We start from the raw sequence: 27,353 nt of genomic DNA on the forward strand, positions 1-27,353 counted from the left end.
ACAGGTGGCAGCCCTGTGTCCTTGGCCAGCTGGTAATCTGGGCATCAGCCACCTCTCCTCTCATTGTGAGGAGAGGGAAGCTGTGCTCACCTTGCGAGCTCCCTAGCAAGGTCAACACGCAGAGATGGAGGCATTGTGGGGGTTCTGGAACCAGCTTCAATTTTCCAAAAAGCTGCATCAGAAAGCAAAGTACATCTGTGTGATAAGACTGAATAAATTCACTGAGAGGCCAATTTTCTGGGCTTTTCTCTGGAATGATAAGAGTGATTACTGGCGCTCTGGTGGAGAAGCATTGATTAGCCATTATCTGTGTCTTTGATTAATTTTTAAATGGGAAAACATTAATTATTACTTAATTAATCCAATCGGGTAGAAAAATCTTTTATCACATGATATGGGCAGGGGAGGCAGAAATAACGAAAGGCTAGGATCCGCTTGTTTGTTAAAAGCTTGGAAAACACTAGCCAAGGAGGCTTGGGAATGCAGAACTTTGGCACAGGGCTAAAGAGCTTCACTCTACCCACGTGAAAGGGTCTGTGTGTTGCTGAGATGTATCACATTCTCCTCAACTGGGTCTTCCTGAAACAAACAGCCAGAGACACTTTTATTGTGCACCACTCTCTGTATAATATACAGCAAAGTAAGTCAAGGTTAGAGGTGCCGCTTCGTGTTACAGAACACGAGAAAAATAAAGTTTCACTTTACTTCCCATTCCTCCTTCTTCCCTCATCAATAGCTATGATTCTGACACCAGTTCCAATATGGTGGGTACCCCACACCAACAAGCAATTAATTCAATCCCAGCCGGGTGTCCTGCAGTTCAGCTCAGTTCTAATACTGCCTGGAGATAGTGTCAGATCCCACAGGTTAAAGGCTCATTCCACAAGACTGCTCTGCCTGACTTAAGACCCACATTGTCAACTGTGCTTCTGTCTGGCCATGGATTGGACGTTCCAGATACCCCCTCCTTGGATTCGATTAATTTGCTGGAGAAGCTCACAGAACTCATAGACACATTTTACTTACTAGATTACCAGTTTACTATAAAAAGATATAACTCAGGAACAGCCAGATGGGAGATGCATAAGGCATGGTGTAGGGACAGTGCACAGAGCTCCCATGCCCTCTCCAAGCACACCACTCTTCCCAAATCTCCACGTGTTCACCAACCTGGAACTTCATGGACACCCATCCTTTGGGTTTTTATGAAGGCTTCATTCAATAGCCGTGATTGATTAAATCGCTAGCCATTGGTGATGATTCAACTTCCTGCCTCTCTCCCCCTTTCTTTAATCACGTGGTTGGATCTCCTGGCAACCAGCATTATCCTTAAGTAGGTCCAAAAGTCATCTCATTAACATAACGAGAGACACCTTTATGGCTCCTGTCCCTTAGGAAACTCCTAGAGTTTTAGGAGCTCCGTGCCAGAAACAGGATAAAAGACCAAATGTGTATTTCTTATTATACATCACAACATCACAATAGTATAACAGAAAAAAAAAAAGCAAAAATGGGTGTTGGATTTCCAGAAAAACAGGCATGAACTCACTATTACTCGCACATTTAGATTTGCTCTCAAGGGTGTGACCAGATGACTTCCTACAGGTGGCCTCAGCAAGACCTTTTAGGAAGGAGTAGCTCAAACACCTGCTTCCTGGGTTGCCCATCCCCAGGGCCTGTGGGTGGGAAAGTGGAGCCTCTGGAGAAAGTCCTAGATGGAGCAGGTTTGCTGCAGGCAGGGCAGGAGAGAAGAGAATGGCTTTTGGTTTCTCATGTGCTCTTTTGTTCTTATTACAGCTGAGTGCTGGCTCAGGCTGTACCACAGAGCTGGCACTCTCTCCTCACCTTTAAAAGTGCAGGTGTGTTACTGTTGATTGACATTTGGGAACGGACCCTGAGGTTAACACAGAGTAAACTGTTCTCTCTAAAGAGAGGCATTAATTCCTCAGGCCTTCAGTGAGTGGTTTGCAATTCCCAACAGTGAACAACAGAATTAAATGAGTCTAGAGAAACTTGAACCCTACCCACTTATTACATAAAGAAGAGGCCTGGAAAGGCAAAGTGACCTGCCAGATGTCACAGGGGTAATTTATGGCAGATTAATAATAATAAATTAATCCAACCTGAAACCAATGGTAAAGCTCAACCCTAATGGCAACACCTCGGGACCATAAATAACATTGCTTTGTTGCCAGTACTTGGGAAATAACCCAAATGGGACTGAAATTCTTTTCAAATCACCCCACCAGTCAGTATCGCCTTAGGATGCAGATGTCCACGTGGATGATCTCCACACCATGTGTTTTATGTAGCCCATTCCCTAGCAAGATTATCTCCCACAGCAGGACACTGTGCGATTCGCATGGCACTGTGTCACCCCGATCAACAAGACCTCTCCAGTCCCTTTGCTCATGGGACAGCGTGTAGTTCCGGTACCCTCAACGGGGAAAGGGATCCAAGATACCTTTCCAGGGCAAATATTTCTCAAAGTTTGGTCCAAGGACCATCTATCCACACAGTGCTTCTTAGAAATGCAGGTTCTGAAATCTCCAAAATCACTAAATCAGAAACAAGGCAGGAAAATGAATTATGAATAGGTTCCTTAGGAAATTTTAAAGCACACTAACGCTTCAGAATCACTGCCCTAGGCTGTCTGTTCATCTGACCATTCTCAGTCCTGTGAATGAGATGATTCGTCTTGGACTGTATATATATATATATATATATATAGAGAGAGAGAGAGAGAGAGAGAGAGAGAGAGAGAGAAAGGGAGAGAAAGAGTGGCAGATAGCTAGCTAGAGGTCTTATTATATTTCAATATCCATCCACTCATTCAGTCAGCTTGTACTGAGAGCTTTCTATTACTAGGTACCATGATGGAATTAAATAAAAGGTAGTACCTACCATATTCTATACTAATTGCTTTCATGTATCAACTCCTTTAATCTGAACAACTTTATAAGACACTACCATTATGTTCGTTCAGTGGAGGAACAAACCAAAGCACAGAGAGAGGTTAAGAAAACTTGCCAGGGTTACAGTGCTTGTAAATGGTAGAGACAGAACCTGAACCCAGGTAGTCAGCTCCAAAACCCATGAGCTTTTCCACTGTGTTAAATAGCCTCCTTAAACGTAGGAATGGGTAAGACTCAGTCACTGATGCGACCCTTCTACCCCCAGCCCCAGAAGCTCAGAGTTAGTCAGAAATTCAGACTTCAGATGTATGGAGAGCTAATTACATGATGGTTTATTAACTTCCATGATAGTGGTGCGAACAGAATGCTATGATGCTAAGAAGGAAATTATTAACTGCCAAAGATGTCAAGAAAGGCTTCACCAAAAATTTATAGCTCCGTGAGAATAGGGATCCTGTCTGGCTGGCTTCCTTTAGCACAATATTTTACAAATATTAGATGCTAAAAGTAATTATGTTGAATGAGTGAGTGAATTAATGAATGAGTTAATTCGTTTCAGCTCACTTGTATTGAACGATAGGAAGAAATTTCGTAACAGATATGGAGAGGGAAATGTATACATAGGGGTAAAAGGTTAAAAGTAGCTTGTTCTGGGAACAGGGACTCAATGTGAGGAAAGCAGAGTGTGCCAGGGAGGGACGGGGTAGGGGTGGGAGTGAGGGTAGGGGTGGGGGAGAAAGAGCCTGGGAGTTAAGAGTTAGGTACAGGCCAGAGCATTTAGATTTAGTCCTCTGGGCAGCCATCCTTCGGCAGGGAAGTGACATGATCAGATTTCTTTCAGGGGAAGACAACTCTGGAGGCCATGTTGAAGCACGGAGTGGATTAGAGTGAAGGAAATCTGCCAGGAGGAAGGCCAGCTAGAAGGGTGGAAGTCGCGGGGGCCAGAGGTTAGGAAGGTCTGAACTGAAGCACAGGATTAGGTGGAAGGAAAGGGAGGGCCCCACACCAGACACATGCCTGAGGTAGACCCAGTGCAAGTCAGGGACCAAGTAAATGTAAATTATCCACATGACATAACTAACATAAATGGTGATGCCATTAGCTGAAATGAGGAATATAAAGAGAAGTTAGAGGTGGAAAGAGTGAAAGAGTTTCAGTTTTAAACATGTTAGGTTTGTGTTGTCTGTCAGTCTTTCCAGTGAAGGTAAATTCCCAGAAGGCATTTATTTAGCAAGATGGCCAAGGAGCAAGGCTGAGAATGGAAACATGGTATTTGGTGCCACGAGCATCAGGGTGGGTGTGGGAGCCATGGGGGCAGAGAATATCATCCCTCAGGAAGGGTGCCTAAAAGGAGAAGTGAAGAGGACTAAGAAAGTATTCATAAAGCATAGCTGTTTAGGGGGTAAGCAGTCAGTAGGGCAGACCAGGCAGAGCAAGATATGGTAATTTCATACTGGTCTAATGGAAGAGTCACTTTGTATTTACTCAGAAGAATTTTAGGAAAAGGAAACTCTTCTCAAAAACTCTGGACAGGGGCGCCTGGATGGCTGAGGTTAAGCGTCCGACTTCGGCTCAGGTCACGATCTCGCGGTTCGTGGGTTCGAGCCCCGCGTCGGGCTCTGTGCTGACAGCTCAGAGCCTGGAGCCTATCTTTGGATTCTGTGTCTCCCTCTCCCTCTCTGTCCCTCCTGTGCTTTCTCTTTCTCTCTCTCTCTCAAAAATAAATAAAACATTAAACACACACACACACACAGACACACACACACACACACACACACACACAACTCTGGACAGTTCACCGCTTCCCAGGCTGAAAGCTAGAACACAGTGCCTTTGTATTGGGTGCCTTGGGCACCAACTTGCCTTCACCTGTGAAAATATATATGACATTTTTCCCCAGTGGGTGCCAGAGGGCCCAAGAATGCAAAATTCTCCACCTAAGCTTTAGCTATTGGTATTCAACCTTAAGGTTTCTGTGGTGGCAAGTTGGGGAAGTTTCCAGGGATCGGGACTCACAGCTCTCTCCTCGGACCCTCTTTTTTCAGCTTCTACTTGGGCAAGGGAGCCATCTACCAGCCTGAGTCTATGTTCCCCCAGAGCAGAGTCGAAAACAAGACAAAAAACCTATTAAGTAAAATAACCAGTTTCTTTTAAAACTAACTATATAAACATTATAACATTTACCCTTTAACTAAATTCAATTGACTGCAATAAAACTGACTCATTCGATTCAGTTGGGGGTTTTTAAGCTAGTGTGTTTTTGCAGCCTTAGTGAGAGTTTCCCCATAGCCTGAAGGTCCTTCACAATTTGGTGAGTGTGTGTGTGTGTGTGTGAGAGAGAGACAGAGACAGAGACAGAGACAGAGAGAGACAGAGACAGAGACAGAGACAGAGACAGAGACAGGGAGATGCTGATGCTCAGTGAGAACTGTAAGGATATTACATTTACAAAGGATATTTCCTGTGTCCATTAGTCAATCTTTAAGGTGACTGGTGTTCTCATGGTCTTGTGCTATGCATGATACCTGTGCAAATATCCTGCCTCAGGCAGAGCAATTTACTAAGTCATAAATACTAATGCCAAATAAATATATGGAGGAAAATGTTCGACCTCAATTGGTGTCAAAGGAAGATAAAAAAAACGGCAATACAATACTGTTTTTCTCCTTTCAAATAGGCAAACCTGTTTTTAAAATTGTTATACTCCAAGTTGCCCCCAGGAAATCAGAAAATAAGACTCTCATATTCTGCTGTGAGAATGTAATTATGTACACTCTCAGAGGACAGTTTGTCAATATATATCAAAAGCCTTAAAAATGTTCATAACCTTTGACCCAGCGATTCTTCTTTTTGGAATTTATCCTAAAGAAACAAATAATTGTATACTTAAACTAGGTGAATCTTGTGTGTAAATTACACCTCAATAAAGATGTTTCTGGGAGAAAAAAGCAGCAGAGATATGCAAAATGCAAATATTTATTACGTTTTATTTGTAACAGTGAAAAATAGGAAAGAATCTAAATGACTGTTACATACCTTATCCACTTAATAGGTGAAAAATACCCGTTTTTTTAACAATTTATGTTGTAGTACAATCAGGGTTCTTGAAGTGTGTTCCCCAGACCCACAAAATCAATTATCCTCTGGAAACTGTCCTCTGGAAATGCAAATTATGGATCCCTGCCCCAGAGGTAAGACATCAGAAACTGGAAGTGGGGCTCAGCACTCCTTTTTTTATTATTTTTTTTAACGTTTATTTATTTTTTAAGAGACAGAGTGCAAGTGGGGGAGGAGCAGAGAGAGAGGGGGACACAGAATCCGAAGCAGGATCCAGGCTCCAAGCTGTAAGCACAGAGCCCGACGTGGGGCTTGAACCCATGAACTGCAAGGTCATGACCTGAGCCGAAGTCGGATGCTTAACCGACTGAGTCACCCAGGCACCCCTCAGCACTCTCTTAACAAGGCTTCCCACTGATTCTGATGCTCACTAAAGTTTGGTAAACTTCTTGGAAAAAAAAGGTTCCTGGTAAACTATAATGTGAAAAGAAAGCAAAAGCAGGCCAGACGACAATATGTAATGATGAGACAATATGTAACGTAATGACAATATGTATATGCATGCATATATGTATATGCATGCAATATGTATATGCATGCATATACATATAAAGGAGATAATGGTGAGATATATTTTAAAAAGTTAACAGTATTTACCTACAGATTGTAGATGTATAAATCTGTTTTGTTTTCTTTTTGATGATTTTCTGCATTTTCCAATTTTTTTGTAATGATATTGTATTATTTTTATAATTTAAAAAATACTATTTTATAAAGTTCTTGCACTTGGAAGTTGTGGGCAGCAGACGTGTTGGAAATATATTATGCACATTCAGTGAAGAGGGAGATAGGATGGGTAGGGTTCTGTGGGGAAGCATATAGTCCTTAAAGTAGAATTGGGCATGTTTGATTTTGCTTTAGTAACGACCCTGTCTTAAGCATCATACACATCAAAGGGTCTAAAATGAACAGCGAGTATCAGATCTTGAACCCAACTTGTTTTGAGACCATAATGGGGTGGTTTTCTTCTTCTCCTTTGCCTTCCTCTTTTCCTGTGTTGTGTCCAGGGATGTGTGCTCGCCTGCTGGGGAAGAGGTCAGTGTGGGGCTTTGTCACAATCTATGTCACTCTAAAGAAATCGAGAGTGTCTTCTGAATTCTTGGGAATTTCAAAAAAAGCTAAAGAGAGTATTGTTAGCACAATCCTGGGGTGGAAAAACCACCAGATGTATCAGGTGTCATAGGCCTTTTATTACAGGGCAATGTGACATAAGGGGGAAAGGACAGGCCAGGTCCCTGTAACTAGTTCTATAGCCTGGGGCAAGTCTGTAGTATTCTCTGGGTCTTGCTTTCTTCACCTTTAAACTGAAGGAGTTGACAAGATGATCTCTGAAGTCCCTTCCAGCTCTGAATTTCTATGCTTTTATGATTAGATTCACAGAGATAGAGTGACCCATAACCAGAAGGCAATATAATGCTCTTTGATCTGTTTCATGGAGCTTGGCTCTTGGGAAAGCCCATGATGGTATTTTCAGAAGCCGGAACACTCTTTAATGGACTGCTCTCCTGTTCTGGCAACGAATATCTATTTTGAGACACTACCTGAGTAAATTATCGATGAGACATGGTGTTTGGCATTCAGGACCCTCTCCATCACAGCACCAAAGACTTGGACAGCCTACAGATTAAAAAAGAAAAAAAAGGGTCCTTTCCAAAAATGTGGAGGGTGAAAGCAGCCATATGGCACAGGTCACTGAAATATGAACTACTTTTTTAGAAAAGACACAGTAGTTCTTTAGATCAGTTAGGAGGCCTTGTTCCACCTCTCGCTGTGACCTTGTCTGAGCTCCTTATCATTCTCAGCTTGTTTCCTCATTTGAAACATTTCCAGTTGATACTCTAGCATTCTTTTATTTCTGAAAAGAATAGGAGTTTACGATCAAAACAAGTGATGTTATGGGCATCTAGACCGTTGTCGTACCTGTGGGAGTTCTCCAGGGAGCAGCTCTTCTAGAAAAACAGAATTGTAGAGTTGGAAGGAACCTAGTCAGCCCTAGTGAGGGTCTGAATGACTTCTACAGGATCCAGCTTTTTCTTGACGGGGAACAGGAGATGAGCGCATGTGTTGTTTGGAGCTGGCACCTGCCAACTTTTGCTTGGGGGGGGGAGGGGGGAGGAGGTACGTGTATACTTCAACTGCCGAGACAGCCCCAGGTTTGGGGAAGAGATTTTTGTTCATCCCTTTAATAGAGAACGTTTACAGTGTATACTCCACTGTAAAGGAAGCCCGGGAAGTTTGCTTGGCATAGGAGTAACGTGAGTAATGAAGTCTTGTCTCCAGCCAGCATTCTAAAGCTGGGGTTTTGCACAAGTTGCAAATCCCCAGAGGAAATGCTGGAGCGCAGAGGCCTGCGTATCATGGATTACACTAATCCAGGCAGGAAGTGATAATGACATAGTTATACAAGCAGTGTTTTTCATGGCTAATTGGGAAGGATGGTCATTTAATTAAACTATGCCAGACCCTGGGCTTTTTGTGTCCAGGATAGCCTAGGAGCCTTTCCTAGACCCTCTTGCTCAGGGAAGTTAAGCTCAACTGTAAATTCTATGAGGGCAGGATCTTTATCTTTTTATTGACTTCTAATACCTCATACCTGGTGCAGTTCCTGGAACATAACAGGTGCTAGACCTGGATGAAAAGATTTCTGAGTATCTTATTAGCCCTATAAAATGCTTTCTTTTAAATCAAGTGGAGGTGCCAAGATTTGATTCTATGAGCCTCTTGTGGATGCAAAAAAAAAAAAAAAATCAGATCTGATTTTGCCTGTAAAGTACTGGATATGCTGATTTTTTTTAGTTAGATTTATAAAATAGAGTAAGAGAATACCTCAATGAGGTTATGAACATATCTTTTAAACTATTTCTCTCCTCTCTAACCAGATGGAAAGCTGGGGTCTGGGATGTATTGTCAGGATTAAAATACATCGTCAATTAAAAAAAAATCTTTGAATAGTTTAAAATGAATATGATGGCTGCACAGTATAATAGTAGAAGGGAGTAATGTATTGGCGGCCAGAAAAACTGGATTTCAGCCCCCTCGTGCTGACACCAACCTGTAGTAAGATCCAACTTTCCTGATTTGCAAACTGAAGGGTACAAGACAGATCTGTAACTCCGAATCACTAGTCCCCATCTCATATATTGCAATGGTTATACTTCCCAAACCAAAAAGTATCTTATGATGTGGGGGACAGGAGGCAAACTGGATGATACAATATGGAAGCTAAAATGTAGCAAGTTCCTGGATACATGTATAGCATGAGGAACAGTGGAATAGAATGTGAACATCCATGCTTGTTGAATAAAATTCAGGACATATGAATGCTGAACGTGAAGCAACACAATCTTAAATAAGATCTAGGGTAGACTCTGTAATTATATTTTTATGGCTTCAAATTCTTCCTTCAGTATGGAGATAGAAAATTCCAGTCACTTGAAGGTATTTGGAGTGTCAGCTTCACATCATCCGTCCGCAGTCTGAAGCGACCCTGCCATCAGAGCTCTAACCTGCTCCGGTCCCCATCTGGTGGATTCCAAGACTCCTTTGTCTGTCCTACAGTGACGAAAAATGAACCCATTAAGAGACTGAAAAAGATCTGGGCTGTGCTGCCCAAGGAATCATACTAGGAGGGAATGAGATTTATGAGATGAGGTAATAGAAATACAAATAGAAATACATTCTGCAGGAACTTTTTCCTCAAATGCCTATTTCCTTGGTGATTGATTTGTGTGGGGGAGGCTGAGGAGATTTAATTCCCTTGCTTTCCCCACCGCATTCCCACTCTTTCAGGTTCTAAATGTTCCCAGTCACAATACACGGGCATCTTCTCAGACTGGTCCTCAGGGACACTCACCACTTTCAGTTCTGCAGTTTCCAGATGCTTCTTGCTGTGACATTGCTACTCTCCACCGACTCTTGAGAAATTATATTGAAATGGAAGCAGATTTATCCCCCTGGCAGAAATTGGGGTCACTGATATTCAGGGAGAGGTGCAGTGCCTCCCAGGTTATCCGGCAGCCATTTGTCAAACCTTCTAATTTATAGGCAAGTGTTCTCCAAAGGTCACTCTGAGAGGGCGTAGACACCCAGATTTGCATTTGTAATAAATAATATATACTGTATGAGTGTGGACCTACTGTGCAGTAAGCACAGAGCTATGCAGATTCTGTGCATTATTTTATCTAATCCTCAAGACAGATCTGTAACTCGGAATCACTAGTCCCCATCTCAGAAATGGGGAAAATGAGAGTTAAGTCAACTGTAACTTGCTAAAGGCCATGGAGTTTGTAAGTATCACAGTTGAGTTCAAATCCAGGGCTTTCTGACCCAGAAGTCCTTCCTGTCAACCAGGCTCAAAGGACAACGAAGAATACCTTTGAAGGGAAAACAGAAATAGAAGGTGCATTGTAGAGAGAGTTGGGGGCCCCTCCCCTTAATGTGAATAGCTCTAAGGGATCCTGGAAATGTAAACATCCCAGGGCTTTCGGTAGACCCAGAAGACCATAATGTCTTCTGTCTGGTTTCCTCCCGATTTAACAAGTACTTATTGATCTCTTTCTATAGTGGAAATGCACTGTGGTGGGCAAGAGAAAGACAAAACTTATTAAAACGTACCTTCTTGGGGCACCTGGGTGGCTCAGTCAGTTAAGCGTCCGACTCTTGGTTTCAGCTCAGGTCATGATCTCATTGTTCATGAGTTCAAGCTCCACATTGGGCTCTGTGCTGACAGTGCGGAGCCTGCTTGGGATTCTCTCGCTCCCTCTCTCTCTCTCTCTCTCTGCTCCTCCCCCACTCACTCTGTCCCTCTCAAAAATAAAAAAATAAACTTAATTTTTTTTTAAAAAAATATACCTTCTTTTATAACTCAAGACAATAGCACTATAAGGCAGGACATGCAACTAACTATAATAAATTCAGGATATGATGTTATTTTATGTAAAGGGGATTAGGTATACACAGCAGAGGCACTGGGGCAGTGGTTGTCTAAGTGTGGCCTTGGGACCAGTGCTCAGCATCACAGTCACTTGGGGATTTAGCAGCAATGCAGATTCCCAGGAGGCACCACCCTAAGGTGTTTGGTTCATGGAAGTTTGAGAAACTCTGGTTGAGGAGCTTGGCTGGTAATTGAATTTGGCTTGATAGGAGATGGTGTATGGGGTCGACAGCAAATTTGTCTGGATGGGTCATTTGGGGCTGATGATTTAGAGAAGCGTCGAGCATTTTATTTATTTATTTATTTATTTATTTATTTATTTATTTAAATGTTTATTTAGTTTTGAGAGAGACAGAACATGAGCAGGGGAGAGGCAGAGAGAGGGAGACACAGAATCTGAAGCAGGTTCCAGGCTCCGAGCTGTCAGCGCAGAGCCTGATATGGGGCTTGAACCCACAAACCGCGAGATCATGACCTGAGCCAAAGTCGGACGCTTAACCGACTGAGCCACCCAGGTGCCCCTAGATGCACTGAACTTCTTGCTGTGAAGAATTCTTCATTGAGTGGATGAAGGGTAGATGGCAAGCTGTTTGCTAAGATTTACATTTTGGAAAGACCACTGCCTGACAGTAAGATTCAGGGGGCCATACAGTCTACACCGAAACTGACCATAGATTTCTCTTCTTTTTCACGCCCCTGATGTTCTTTCCACTCAAGTTTCTATGACAACTGTTCTGATACAATTTGCATTTATGAAAATCACATTAATTTCACCAGAGCCTCAGGGATTCCTCACAAATCAATATTTTTCACCTCTGTGGATCATAGGAAACAACAGCAACCCTTTGCCCACAGGAAACAGAAGGAGAATTTTGCTCCTGTGTTAATTAGAAAGGCTCAATGGCACACCTTTTGGAATTTTCACATTTTTCCTCTACCGTTTGCTATTTCTCTCGAAGAAGACTTTATTCTCCTAACACAGCAAATCTTATTTTCTCTCCCAAAAGGTAAGGCTGAGAAAATGATGCCTTACCCACACCCTTTTGCCAGGGCATTTGAATAATATTTGTTCCAAATCAGAATTTTAATAAGACCTGGAGGGTCGCTGGGGAGGAATGCCCCTGGCTAATTCTCCTCCTAGTCGTCTCACTCCTGATCACCCTACCTACAACCTGGTGACAGTGCCTCTGTGAAATTGAAAAGTAGACTACATACATAAATTAGGACATGCTGGTTCCAGCCTCCACCCAGCCAAAAGAAATCTGCTGTGATTTCAGGGATGGTCTTGTCTACCTATTGTTAGAGTTTTCAAAAGGCATTAGGAGTGGAGATTTGTGCCAGCTCTGGACTCTGTCCTAGCAGCATCTCGTGAGCCAACCTTTGAGAGCATCCACGATCACTCTGGACTTTCCCTGTGCTGCACAGGAGAACCTAGACAGATGGCCAACCTGGGCAGCCTCTCACTTTCAGAGCCTATCTCCATGTGTGGGCCTGGTCACCCCAGGACCAACAATCAAAGCTAGAGAAGGGCAACCGGGTGGTCCACTGCATTAGGGAAACTGACACATGTCAACAGACCATAAGAATTAGGACTCTTTCCTTTGCAGATAAACTGATTTCTCACCCAATCTTGGCATATATGGGACTCTATAGCACCTTTTATCCATGTAATTCATTTGAGCAGTAATCATATCCTCTCTCTCAGACAAACACATTTTCTGTTTAGCCTTGCCTTCTCCACAGGACTTGGAATACCTTGAGAACAGGAAATGTGCTTTTTATTTCTTTTGAATACTCAAGCCACAGCCCTGGAAATACAATAGGTAATTCTCCTTGAACTGAATTAAAACAGAATGGGATACAAGAATTGGGGACCACCACTTGAAGTTTGAAATAGGTAATTTTAAGGCCAATAAATAAATAAATAAATAAAGGAAAGAAAAAACAGAATGAAAATTTAAATGTTCAGGCAGTAAGTTTGCAGAAGTTATTATCCACAGAAGTGATACAAACAGCAAATATAGAGGTTTTATGCTTTTTCTTTATTTAGATTCTTTGAAATCTTTTAGGAAGCACAGCACTAGATTTCTATCTGTCTTTACATAGCTATCAGGTAGATATATTAATGTAGAGATGGGAAGTTGGGGGGGGATCAGATCATAGAGAGAGATAAATAAAATAGTTACTTGCAAGAGTCAATTTTGTGTAATAAGGGATAGCTTAAAGGGTAGTTATTTCTGATATTTTCACGCATACTGCATGAGCACGTTATCCGTGTCAGTTGACTGACCAGCGGTGGTGGGGAGAGCTAACATTTAGCCGCAAAAGGCTGCTAGTATTTTGCCAAAGCCCCATGAAGGTTCGTGATGGCGGTTATTCTTCTACTGTAGAATAACTGCCTTTCCTCCACGGACCACCAGTGATTTGACACAGGCTGATAAGCAGTGCTTTATATTCTTTTCTTTATGTGATTTCGTGGACAAAGCTCCATGATGCCGCATGAAGATGTTCTGAAGAAGTCCTTGACTTTGGACATTAGAATGTCAAGTAGAACAGCAACTCTCTTTACCGGGCACCACTCTCTGTCGGAAAAGAGGCTCATGCCTCATAGATCTGTCCACTCCCACATGCATCTTTGCTTCTAGAGCTCTACAGACTTCACTGCCTTCTCCACATGCCAGCTTTGAGAGATGTAAGACACACAGAGTGTTTATCAATCTCTTCTTGTGGCGTCCGCCTTTCTGGCACTTTCTTCCTCTGCTGAATCGTGACGATGCTGACGGGGAAACAATTGGAACCCTCTCCCCAGTGACTGCCGTCGCTAACACAGTGCCAAGTCTGCCCTACTGCCCAATTGAGACGTGGCTGGGGACTTTACAGCCACCATACTTATGGATTCCACCCACCACTGCATATGAGAAACAGGGCCAAGAGCACATCAAGTGTAGGATTCTATTGTGTTTTCATTGCCTCATGATACTAAAGTTTCAGCTCAGAGATGAAACATTATACAAAGAGACCTAGGTTTGCTTTCACCTGTAATTTGTTTTCCAGCCCCAACAGAATACGTAGAGTTGCTGTTGATTTCAATCTTAGTACTTCTGGATGACAGTGACCATTCCTTACCTCTTTTGGCCAAACTCATAAGGTGGTTTTCAGAATTGGTTAATGTGTCCTCAGATCACCCCCGTGAGGCAGTTAAGTATCCTTGTTTTTCTAGTTGGAAAAAATGAAGCATAGAAAGCTTAGGCAATTGCCTTAGCCTGTCAGAAACTGAAGTATGAGTTGTCACTGGGGAACCGATTTCCTCTTGGCGTTTTGGAGAGCATTCTTGCCTTCCACCTTGTACCATGAAGGGCGGTAATGTGCTCTGTCCAGGGCGGCCATACAGGCGGTAAGACCTAGCCTCCCAGTCAAGGAGACAATAGCTCTGGAACTACCCCCAGAGAGGCATCTCTTTCCTGGCTGACAGTTAAAAGCAAGTGACCTTCAGCTCAACTGTGGAAAGTCCAAGTGACTAATTTAATGAACCTTTGGGGTGTGAGGGCTGGAGCCGGGGGGGGGGGGGCGGGGAGGCTGCCTGGGCCAAAAGCCAGTATGAGCCATCTCCAGTTCATGCAGGGGGTTGAGGGTAGGATGCGAGCAGAAGAGGTCAGGAGAAAACAGGCTTCTCTATGTGGTTAAGGAAGAGAGTCTGACCATGTGGACAGATGGAAGCCCTGCGTTACGGAGGCGAAGCATGTCAGCAATCCAGGAGCATTTCCTGTCTGCAGACAGGCAGAGGGCCAGTTCTTCGATGAGCTGGAAATAGGAACCAGTGGGGGGTGGTCAGCATAACCCACTTTCGCTGTGGGTTTTGCATAGCGAAGTGCAGGAACTTGTTATGCCAGTGATCCCAAGAGGTTGTTTATGTGCATATGTGCTGGGATTTTTCTTTTTTAATGTTTCCTCTTGTAATACTTGATGGTACTCAACCCACAGAGGCCACACTGCAGACGCATCTCAGTCAGACAGCAGCCAAGGGCCATTGTTCGGGCTTCAGTCATTTTGTCTGGCCGTGTGGCTAGACATGTTTAGATCATGAGTTAGCTCTCGAATGTACACGTTGAAGGAGAACAGGAGGGGGCAGGGCAGGGACGGTGCCTTCTCTTTCCTTTGCTCCAAAGAGGTGACTGCACCACCAGTCAGCATGCTTCATTGAGCAACTTAATACCCACAAAGCTCTGTTCTAAAATGGCTTGGAGGTAACGGCCTAACATTGGACCCGAGTGGTCTGGTTAGCCAGAGATTTTCCTCATATATTTTCTTTTTGAACTGTTACAACCCTGTGGGGGTGGGCATTACTGTTTAGAGGAAAATGAAGTTCAGAGAAATGCACGCAGTGTCATAACAGAATCTGACCCTGCTCTGAAGGACCGTTCGAAGGAGCATCCCCATTAAGAAAGCAGGGTGGAGCTATAGAGGGCTCTGGGCACTGTCAGCATTTCCAGGACCACTTCCTTTGCAGGAACCTCATCTGACTACGCTCTATTCACCCTTTCTGACTTAACTTCGGTGGGTACTAGCCTTTGCTGGAGTTTCTGAGGGGGTCCAATATACAGGATCCTTCTTTCCCACCCGAGTTCCAAAAAAACTGGGAAACATTACCATTACTAATTTTTGTAAGAGGAGTAATATGGAAGATGTAGCCTGCCAACTGGACTCCCAAGTTAGGCAGACCTATCTACCCAGTCTTGGGCACAAAAGGGCACCTGTTAAATGAGGCCTCCATGGGGCGCCTGGGTGGCTCAGTCGGTTAAGCGTCCAACTTCGGCTCAGGTCATGACCTCGCAGTTCGTGAGTTCAAGCCCCGCGTCAGGCTCTGTGCTGACAGTCAGAGCCTGGAGCCTGTTTCAGATTCTGTGTCTTCCTCTCTCTGACCCTCCCCCGTTCGTGCTCTGTCTCTCTCTGTCTCAAAAATAAATAAATAAATAAATAAATAAATAAATAAATAAGGCCTCCTTCATGGAGGAGCAGTTCTCTGGGCCCAGGCCACACCCAGAAGAAAGGCCACACACACTCAGGATCCACATACGTCTGGCAGAGTGAATCAAGGGGCCACTCTTGGGGGCTCCTGGGGCTTCATGGATACCTGGAAGCAACCCTCAGGAGTGGAGAAGAGTCCCTTCACCTAATGCTTCCTCCGGGATATCTTACCTGGAACCTAGGGGATAGGTAAGGTGCCCTCTCCACTCCACATGGCACTCTGCATATTACTATCTTGTTACATGTCATCCTGTAGTGTAAGTTCACGTTCACATGTCTCTCACCCCCAGAGGACGGCACACTCTAAGGGGAAGACCTGGGTCTTCTCATCTTTTCATCCACAGTGCCCGCCCTGGCAGGTACTGCTGAGAGTCTGTTGCACAGAACCAGCCAACTGAAAAGATACTGTTTTGCAGTAGTCTCAGAACCCTCAGAAATGTTTCTCTAAGTATTCATTTACAAAGTCAAGATGAACGCCGGTAAGACACGCTACGACACAGCGCTAGGAGTTCTAAGGGAAGCAGAACTACAACGTGTAAATAAAAGCCGCAGAGGCAATTGGCAGCTGATTCTGTTTCTCAAAATCCACCTGTGCCAGGGAGTAAGTAAGAGGGCATTTGTTTGGAGTAAGTGTATGTGCTGGTGATTACTTACGACCGTATTGCTGGTGGTGGGTCAGTCCGGCATTTCACAGGGAGCTCTCCCCTTGCCTGCGGTGAACCGCTACTCAAAGTCTGGTCCCCAGAGCAGCAGCAGCTGGGAGCTTGCTAGAAATGCAGATTTGTAGTCTCTGCCCCGGAACTTCCTGAATCAGGATTTCTGAGGGTGGGGTCGGGAATGTGTGTTAACAAGCTCTCCAGGTGACTCTTAGGCATGTCACACTTGGAGAAACCTTGTTGCAATATGCCTCCTTCTCCAGTCCAGGAACACCAGATGTGCAGAGTCAAAGAAGACCGTGGTGAGAGTTCACATAGTTTGCAAGATGTTGTTTTGAACACTTTAAAGTGCATGATCTTCTTTATTTCTTGGGGTAAGGCATGAAAGTAGTTACCATGTTTCATTTCATTTTTTGATGAGCAAAGTAAGACAGGGGCCCTCGGGATGAGGCACTCTCCTGGAGAGAGAGGGCACCAAAATCTCAGTAATCAAGGCTACTAAGATTTTAATGTGTATTTTTTAAGTCAAAATTAATGCTAATAACTTCATGATGAGCAGAATATCAGATAAAGATCCAACAGGCAGAATGGTTTCAATAGCTTGCCAAAATGATACCATTAGTAGGAAGTAGAATAAAGGCTTGAACCCAGATAGGTGGGCTCAAGCCCCGTGCTGTGGACCTCCTATCAACTAACATCACAACGTTTTGATGGAGCAAGGAAAGGTCCAGGCGGAGGAGTGAGCATCATTTGGGCTAAAGGGATGCCTAGTTGTTCTAAACTCATTGGGACCTCATGCAAGAGAACAACAGCAGCAAATCTAAAAACAGAAGCAGAAAATTCAAGTGGGGCCTAAAATTCACAGCTTGGCCACCCATGAACTTAGGTATGAAAAAGGAAGATTTCCAAAGCTTCCTCCCAATTTTCCTCTGGCTGGCTCCTGCTGGGAGAATCAGTGGGCAGAACTACCCTGCATTCTGGCTGTAGGAATGTGATAATTAAAATCACTTCATATAACTGCAGTGCCCTCCTTGGTCTCTCTACCTTTGGAGAGCTAGCTTGAGCATTTCTCTTGCTTACTTCCAAGCTGTGAGATTCTGGCAGGCAAGCAAGCTGCTTGTCTTGAGGGCTTGTCATTGAGAGCTGGTCACCTAGAATGCCCCAACATGTTTGAGTCTCATTGTTAAACTACATTGGTATTCTCCCAGCAAAACTGCTCTCCTTCTTTTACCAAATCAGCATTCTGTGAACATGATATTTCCTAGCCTGAAAACATTGCACGTTTCTGCTGCTCCCGCCATGATTCTTCCTTGCTTTGTATAAATTGACTCTAAGGAATATTTCTGGTAAATGTGTTCGTGTGTCAGGAGACTGAAACCTAGTTACAAATTTTACATGATACGTTGAAGGAAGAATCAAGGGGCTTAAGGCTAGCTCCTCCTTTCCCTCTCTTTAGTTGGGAGAGAGGAGAGGATGTGTTTTACATACCTAGAATTTTTGCCCGCCACGTGCCCTGTGATATTTAAGGTAAGTGAGAGTTACAAAGTTTAACACTTACGCATTTGGACAGAACTTCAGACAACCGGTCAGTTTCTCTGTCCACTGTATTTTTTTGGTAGCTGGAGTATTGTGAAGTAATTTGTTTCTCAGGCTTGTTTCTCAGATTTGCAACCCAATGGAGGCCATTGTTTTGATGACCAGTAAGTGCTGAATGAATTTCCACTTCTTTGGTGGTTGGGAGCAGTAGGTGCTTGCTTTTTTTCACCTTTCGAGTACATTTTCTTTCATTAACTTACGTATCCTAGAAATACGTACCGAGCATCCACTGACTGAAACCACAAGGGACAATTATATGGGGAAGCTAGAGTCCTGGCAAGGGGTGTACAGAGTGCTAACAGTCAGGAGAGGGAACTGGTAACTACCCTGCAAGGTAGGACAGAGTAAGAGGAAATATCCTGACTACTTTGGACATTCAGAGATGAGAGAGACACCCCTGGGAAGAATCCAGGAGGAAGCTGCCTTTCACTAAGCCAGTGGATAAGAAGGAATATAAGTGAAAGTGTTCCAGGCGAGGACAGCGAGGCCGGGGGACGAGGAAGGATGGATGGAACGTGTTCTAGAAAAGGAAAGCGTCCTGTCAGGTTGGAAAGAAGTAGAGATTGCGGAACTTTGAACTGTATTCAGTAGGCGCTAGGGAAGCAGCGCCAGTTTTGTTTTTCAGCAATGATGGGATAGAAGCAAACCTATGCTTCCGGGCAGAGCTTTTCAGATGTCAGTATGCATTCACATTACCGAGGGAGGTTGTTAAAATGCAGATTCAGATATAGTAGGTGGAGGGAGGGGCTCGAGAGCCTGCATTTCTAAGAAATTCCCAGGTGATGTCAGTGCTTCTGGATTACAAAACATGCTTTTAGAAGGGAGGTTTTAGAAATACGTTGTAATGAGACATAAACTGGCGCAGATGAAGCCTGGACACTGGCTTATTACGGTGGCCCCACAAGGTAAAGCAGGTCTGAGTTAGAGAAGAAGGACATCTGGTAGAAGTCAAATTGGTAGGGCTTGACAGCTACTGTATTCAGTGGAAGAGGAGTGGAATCCATCATAAATGACTCCAGTACCCCAAAACTGAAGGGATGGGTATTGTGACCACAGCCCTTCCCAACACCTTGTGCTGTAGTCATCCTGAACGACCTACAAGGAGTGGGCAAGCTGCCTCTCTGGGCATGGCTCATGTTGCGGAATCTGACAGAAATGCGACGGTCTCTCTCCATCCCCTCACCAGGCTAGCTCCTGTAGATCCCACAGGGCTCAAGGAAGGTGTTACCTCTTCCTGGAAGTCTTCCGTGGCGCCCTAAACCACCCCCTTTTCCCAGGCTGGATTAGGTATCCCTCTGGGCTCCCGTGACATCCTGTGAGGTCTCCTATCAAAGCACTGTGTACTCGGATTACATACCTGTCATTGACTCTGTGTGTCTTGAGAGCAGGGGTTATCTTTTTCAGCTTTGTGACCCCAGCATTCCAACATAGTAGAGACCCAATCAGTGTTTGATGAGTGAATGGATGAGTCACGAGGAAGAAGAGCCAAGCTTTTCTAGCCATGGTGGCAATGGCTTTTGTTTTTGTCATTGTCGGTAAGATAGCAAAATAGAAAGGACGCTGTGTAGACATCGAATTCAATTTAGTTTGGTACATGGTAATTTCGAGTTGCCGAGTATCCAGATAAAGATGTCCAACGAGTAGTACGAAATGTCAGAATACAACTGAGAAGACAATTCCAAACTGGCTACAGCGGCTTGGGAGTCGTACGCATAGAGGCGACAGTTACAGACATGGCAGAGGGTCAAATAAGGCAGAGGGGATAGAGGGACGGTCAGATACAGAGTGAGACAAAGGGAGAGAGCCGGAGAAATAGAGACACAAAGAAAATGAGACAGGGACAGACAGAGATGGACTGAAGGCAACAACTTTATCCTTCACTTTTGAAAACCTTCCTTTTGTTAAACTCATTTTGAGGCGCATCTTGGAGTTGCGTGTCACAGCATAAGGACAGTGTTAATCATAAAATACTTCAGAAGCCTGCAAGAGGGAGATTTTAGAGGGAAGAGGTTTGAGGTGCCCAGCCTTAAGAGTCAAGCCTATGTGTGCGATCAGGATTCAAAAACTGACTTCAGATCCACGCTATATAGGCCTGTATTATGCCTTTCTAGCTTTCTGCCAGGGCAGAATCCTGTTCATCTCAGTGTGGATGACCTTAAAGCTTGGCCCCAGCTCTCTGTCCCTTGCTTTCTGAATCACTTGATGAGATAATCTGATCAGTTCACACACACGCATGCATGCGTACACACACACACACACACACTTTCTGCCTTCTGTCAGGTAGCCTGTGTGCGTTTAAGAATTGTAAGACTTTTCAGGCTAGAAGGCCACTTACCTCCCTTCACATATGAGCCCCAACATGTCATCCAGAGCAGTGCATCAAAGAGAAAGAAATATCCAAATGCAGGCTGGTGGACACCCCTCAAATCATAGTATGGGTCAGCACCTACAAGGCCTTTAGAAAGAATGATCACATCCAGGCTTTTTTTTCCCCTGTTGCCCAAAGCAGCATTTTAACAGACTACTATTGTGTTTTTTTCCATTCAGTTCACTTAGAGGGTGACATTTTGCCCTCAAATTCATATGCATAGTTGCTCTTAGAGACTTTCAGAGCTACATTCCTGACAAAATCAGACCTTCTGTTTTATCTGAAACAACCCCCCAAAGAAAATCATTGGATCTAAATGAACAGAACAATTCTTTATGTCCATGGGAGACAGGCAGACAAAACCCAATAAAACTGAAGAAAGAAAGAGACATGGCGATGATTTGTTTTTCATAATTACTTATTCAGAGTAGAAAGGAACAGGGGAAGAAGGTTCCTTTTAACATGTCTCGACGTGACGGATGAGGTGTGTTCGTCATGTGTATGCAGGAGAGATGAATGTGGGACAGTCTTGTTAAAGGAGATGCCGCACACTGGGCGGAGATATATTTCTATCTGGAACGCTGGAGATAAACACCAGGCGTTTTTACTCCTCATTTTCATTATGCTTAAAGCCCCTCGCTGTTCTTTCAGAGTGGCAGGTGATGTGACTAGCATGCATCAGACCTTTCTTTGCTGTGTCCTGTAGCAAAAACAATCCCCTTTTCAAGGCACAAAATAGGAGTGCCCCAAATGCATGTTTTCCTCCTAACAATACTCCCCAAATGTGTGTGTGATAGATTTGGAAATCACACTGGAGAGAGAGAGAAAAAAAAAAAAAACCGACAGCATTCTCAAAGTTCACTTTCCCTTCCTTGTAACTCAGTCACATCGTTTTCTTTGGTGCAAAACTTGCCCAAGGATAGTGCCAGCCAAAACCCAAGGGAGGGAAAGAAAGAAGGAAAGTTTTAGCTAAATTGGCTTTGTTTCTTTACTTATGTGCAAAGGATAAACAAACTTTTTCTGCCTAAAACACACAGCCTTCGCTCGTGGAAGAGTTGAATCCAACACTTCTGACTTGAGCTCTAGAGGCCATAAATTGGATCTGTGGCTAAAAAAAAAAAAACAAAAAACAAAAAACAAAAAACACCTAGCAATATAATTTTTCACATGTCTCATTAAGGGAGGGTTTAGTGCATTTATGAATCACTTCCTAAGGCTATTATGAATTTAAGGATAAAGGTTTTTAAAAAATGGTTAGTGCAGGAAGTATGAGAATAAGGGTTATGCCATAAACTTTTCTGCCTCGTAAGCCATGTGAATACGTAAAAACTGTGGGTTGGGGGATAACTGGGAGATTACAGTCCACACCGCTCATTTTATAGGAAAGGAACCATTGACAAAATGTTTAGCTACATAGCATATATACTGTTCTGCCTCTGGTTGTCCTTGCAGTTATTTACTCGTTAGATTCCTTAAAACTTTTTAAATTTCTTTTTAAAAGTTTCCCCTTTTTTGTTTTGTACCTTCATTGAGGGAGGTTGACATTAGCTCGTCCATGTGTAGTCCATAAATGGTTTTTGAATAAGTAAAGAATGGAGAGGACTCGATCCCTCCCTTGAAGTAACTCAAAGGTTGAGCCAAGTATCATGATCCTCAGGAGATCACATGGCCTTTCGTTTGGAGCAAAGCAGATGCCAAACCAGGATGGTAGCCTGGCGTCACTTTTCCTAAAGCTTCTGTGTTATAAAAGGCTGCCAAATGCATCTTTTAGCCTGTAAAGACTCTCAGAAAGAATAAGGAACCAATAGCATTTCAAACATGGAACTTTCTCTCTCACAAACACAAACGAACAATTGGTGACTGGTAAGGAATCCTAAAGTTTGGATGACACAGTCCTGCCTCACGGCAGCATTTCGGGCGTCCCTGAGGTATGATGGGGTCTGCAGACCCGGATGCTGCCATTTACTGAGTGCCTACCTCATGACGAGTACTCACGTGAGGTGCTTTAGACACGCACCCCATCTAATCTTCAACACAGCACTGTGACGTGGGGCTGTGCCCATCACATAGTTGAAGACCCTGGGGTTCGGAAAGCTTAGGTGACAGAATCACACAGGTGGTACTCCGCCCTTTCTGGCTCCAAATTCCATGGTTTGGCCCCTACTCTGCCTCCCAGATTCACTGCTAATAGCAATATTGTATCTGGTTCTTCAAAGTGGCTTGAACTATGAGCCTCGTTAGTACAGATAGCCAGGTCAGCCTGGAGACTAGGTTCCCATTTTGTCTCGTCAAAAGCTACCTACCAGATTCGATATCCAGTCTGAAGATCCCAAGAGACTCAATGCCCTATTAGAAACCGGTCTGTCTTCCTTCAAATCGGGTTGAAGCTTCTGCTCCCAGTCACTTGAGAGCTATATCCTGATGGTGCTCCTGTGTAAGATACTCCCCTAACACAGTGATTTGAGCACGCGTACGTTTTGTTCACCTTGCTTGGCTGAATGCGTTGACAACCATCTATATTTTACGTGGCCGTACTGCATCTGCACGTCACCATGTTGGTGCAACAAACCGCTCTGATTTCTACACATTTATGTATAAGTACACAATTACACATCATGATTTTGTCAGGATGGTCCCTGTTGTAGACCTTAGCAAGTGACAAGTGACAGGTTACGTAGCTGACAAACAGAGGAGACAGGAGCAGAACCCCACATCTCTTACCTCCTAGACAAGTATTCCTTCCCCTGATGCCAAGCAGTTGAACATTCCCACCCTTATCATGTGCTTCTCATCTTTTCCCTGGAAAATCACAAGGCAGCATGATGTTATCTGGCCTATTGCTGTAAATATTTTAGCATTTAAATGAGGAGGAGAAATGAAGAGAGAAAATGTTTCTGTAGAGATTTTTTGTAGAGATAGAGTTCTTGGTCTCCATCCAAAGATCCTCAGCATTTAATAAGACTATTGTCCACAAGTCGGTACAGGGTTTAGCAATGAGGTGGTAGCTGTTTGGCTGTCCCAGTCCCCCTCAAGGTCCCCAGGGGGAAGCAGGAAGCAGGGCCTGGTGCTGGTGAAAGCCGTACTCCCGTCCTCGCCCCCAGGAAGGCCTGTTGCCTCTCTGAGCCTCAGCTTTGCTCTCTTTGAAACGTGGGTAATAATTCCTGTTTTGCCCATCTCACAGAGTTGTTTTTGAGGCTCCAGTGAGGCAATACACCGAAAACTCCTTGAAAACCATTCGTATTACATACCACACAAACATAAGGGATGATTATTGGTATTATTAATGGACCACAGAGATTCCATGGCACTGAGACAACGGTGGAATTAAAAGAATGTAGTACACTGGGAGTTTGTTAGGGCAGCCCTCACTCTACATTACCTTGACTTTCCTTCAGTCATTGTCTTGAGTCGGAAATGGGGAAAATGTTCCTTTTAAAGTGAGAATAAAACGAAATGTCAGCGAAGGACCTGCAGTCGTACCGGGTGTATGTCTGGCTCCTTTTCCAGAACCTCCTGTGATGGCACCCACCTCATTAGATAGCCAGGCAGCTGACCTCGAAGAGGAGAGCAAGGGTTCTTCTTCTTTGTGACTATTCCTGTCGTTCCAGGGTTACCACACTTCCTGTAATCCCAGCGAGCCCATTGTTCCCTCTCTCCTAAGGTCAGCCACACAGGGGTTGTGGCACAAATATTTGGGGAATTATTTAGCGATGTAGGTCCCTCTGTCAATGGAACTGAGCTGGTGAACTTACTTCCCCCACAGAACCCGCTGCCACCACTTTACGGGTCCCAATCTGGGAAAGGCTACCTCCTTCCCCTCGCCTAACCTTCTCCCTGGATTTACTGGAAGACTTGCTCAGGACTAAGCATGCCAGCCAGCGCTGGAGTATAAACACAGATGCTCTTTTTTTTTTTTTTTTTTTTTTTTTTTTTTTGCCTCTCAGCAAGCACTCTTCTTGACCATATTATGGGAATTCTTGTCTAGCTATACATTCATATATTTGTTTCAGGTCCCCCTGAAGCCCTCAGTGTGCCTTCAGCTGCTAATTGCTTTACCTGGTTAGCCCAAGGCCTCCTCCGCGAGGCAGCAGAACTGACCAGAGACCCGAGATCCCAATGGGAAGCCCAACGCTCCTATCTTGCCATCACACTTTCTGCCCTCACAAGCCCGTCATTCCGTCCTGTCGTCCTGTCGTGTTCCCTCACTCCCTCCAGGCCTCCCAAGCCAGAACTTCAGGATGGTATTCAGTACAATTGTGCTAACAGCTTCAAACACTGCAGTAAGGTGTTTGAAATAAAATGTGTAATTATGGTAGCGGAATGCTACATCTGATTCCAAACAAACCTCATGTTCCCCTGGCTATAATTAGAGAGCAAGGTTTGCTGCACGCCATTTTCCCATGAAAGCCGGTTCAAGGGAAGCTTCTGTTCTTTCAGAGGGGCTCCTGGAGGTAGAGATTGCCATGAAATATGTGACACCGGCCCCCTTCCTGGTTCTAAAGAGACTGCCCATTATCATTCACAGAGTCCTAAAAGCACAAAATATGTGCAAGGAATTAATTTGCGGAGTTTTGGATAATAGTTGTCTGATTTATCAGCCTCAGGAGCAGGGACAGATTAGAACAAGGAAGGAAAGTTACAGACACCCACAGAAACCCACAGACCAGAGTGTGCACAAGTAAAAACTCTCTTAAATGCCTGCAGAGCCTAAATGAGAAACGATTGCCGCTTTGGAGAAAATTAGACCTTGTGGTGAATAATCTCACAGGTTCCCGCAACTTAAAATCCACAATGCCAGGGGCAGAAGTGAGGTGACCAAGGGCCCCAAGGCTTTCCTCCTATTTCCTATTTGAGGACTGTCCCTGTGAATCTTCTCAAAACTGTGAATTTCCCCACTGTCCTTGGAGGGTTGTTGTAATTAGGCATATTGAGCTGTACCATGTTATACTGCTACAGGAAGAATCCCATTTGTCAGCAGTTTTAAACTTTGCTAAATAAAGGCTTATTGGCAAACGGCAGCGAACACTCTGATAATGACCCAACTTTAGAAAACACACACCCTGCTGTGTTGTATTCAAGCCACAGTTCTATTGAAATGAAAAAGAGAGACAATGCCTGCTTTCAGACACTAGAAATCCTTTGTATTCCAATAAAAGTCTAAATTAATGTTTTAAAAGGTTATTGCTATTTTTTCCCATTTAGCTGGCATCATTTATAAGTCTTATTTAGACAAGGTCCTACGTTATTTTACGACTTCTTTTTGCACAAAAGCTGGTATTTGATTGCATTAGATCATCAGCTTCTGGTTTTCATTAGACAAACCTGAAATACCCTATTATTAAGATTAAACAAAAAAAAATAGTTGTTTTCTTATCCTGAAACCTATTATTTTGAGGCTACTCTGACCAGAGAAAAATAAATCAGTTCTGCAAAACCTGACAGAGATACTTCGAGAGGGGCAACATCACCTCATCAGTGCTGCGTTTCGGTTGCTTGTGCATATACAGTCATGGGAAAGAGGGATAATTTAATTCTTTGACGTTTGCAGTACTTCCTTTATTATGAAAGGGCTTTCAAAGCGCAAAACAAATGGCAAAATATCCTGTTTGCCTAGGTAATTTATTCAGCGTCCTGGTGAGGTGCTCCTGAGAATCTGCACTAAAATGCCACTCAGCCCTCCATGTCACTTACATTTAGCCTGGTGTTTACTCCACGTAGGGCACAGACTGGGCCATCAACAAGTGAGCCACAGCAGCCTAACAGGAAAAAGAAGTCAAGTTAGCATTCACAAATCAGGACTCACTCTCCTATGCATTCAGATGGGAACCCTAGCCCCCTCAGATTTCTCCCTTATGGACCCTTCTTCCTGACCTATTCTTACTGGTCCACTGGGCCTTAACTTAGAAGTCACCTCTCCGGGACACCTACCCCAGCCTACCAGAGAGAAGTAAGTTAGGTGCCCCTCCCATGTGCATGCAAACTATAATGGCCCTAGCCACACCATAGTGCGATTGTCTCTTGGACCTGTTGGTTTCTCACACAGGACTGTGAGCAACATGATGTCAGGGACCATATTGTTTCATTTTTATATTTGCTGCAGCAAGCCCACTGCTGGCCACATACGAGGTGTTTAATAAATGTTGACTAAATTCATATCTCCTCAGATTAGCTTTCTTGATTGCCCCATCACCTTTGTCACTTTCCTTCAGTTCTGCAGATTGCCATAATGATGGCTGGCCCCTGCCAGCGCCCAAGCGGCAGCCCCACCGGGTGTTGGCCAGAGGGCCACAGCCCTGTTGCTGTGCCCACTGACATCAGCATCCAGGCTATCTGTGCTCTGTGTAGATGCTACCCTCCCACTGATGCTCAAGCCCCTCATCCCGATGCCGCATCATTTTTGCCTATTTGCTTATTTAGTCCCTGTGTCTTTGCACCACAGCTCTCATTTCTAGAACATTCTAGGCATGGTCCTCAGGGGGCGGTAGGGAAGGTAGTCTGAGGCCAGAGGTCTGCTGTGCTCAGAATCACCCCTTCCTCTGTTAGTGGCTCAGATTCATGTGCCGTGGCTCTCACCCCTAAGAATGAGTTTTTTTCCTCAGGATTCTCTTTGGCTCCTCATTTAAATGAACCTTAGTGGGATTTCCCTTCTGTATGTCCACTTGATATACTCAAATATCTCCAATTCTGAGGTTAAGTACAATGATGGCTCTAGCTGTAGCCTCTCCGACCCTGAAGAACGATCT

At 44.1% G+C, this 27,353-nt stretch overlaps 1 protein-coding gene across 2 annotated transcripts in view; it reads left to right on the forward strand.

Annotated features, from left to right (window-relative positions):
• MAML2 (mastermind like transcriptional coactivator 2) overlaps positions 1-27,353 on the forward strand; it is a 348,182-nt gene that overhangs the window by 163,327 nt on the left and 157,502 nt on the right. The gene's annotated exons all lie outside the window — the stretch shown is intronic.

This window comes from Lynx canadensis, chromosome D1 (assembly GCF_007474595.2).
Source record: "Lynx canadensis isolate LIC74 chromosome D1, mLynCan4.pri.v2, whole genome shotgun sequence".
Taxonomy (NCBI): Eukaryota; Metazoa; Chordata; class Mammalia; order Carnivora; family Felidae; genus Lynx; species Lynx canadensis.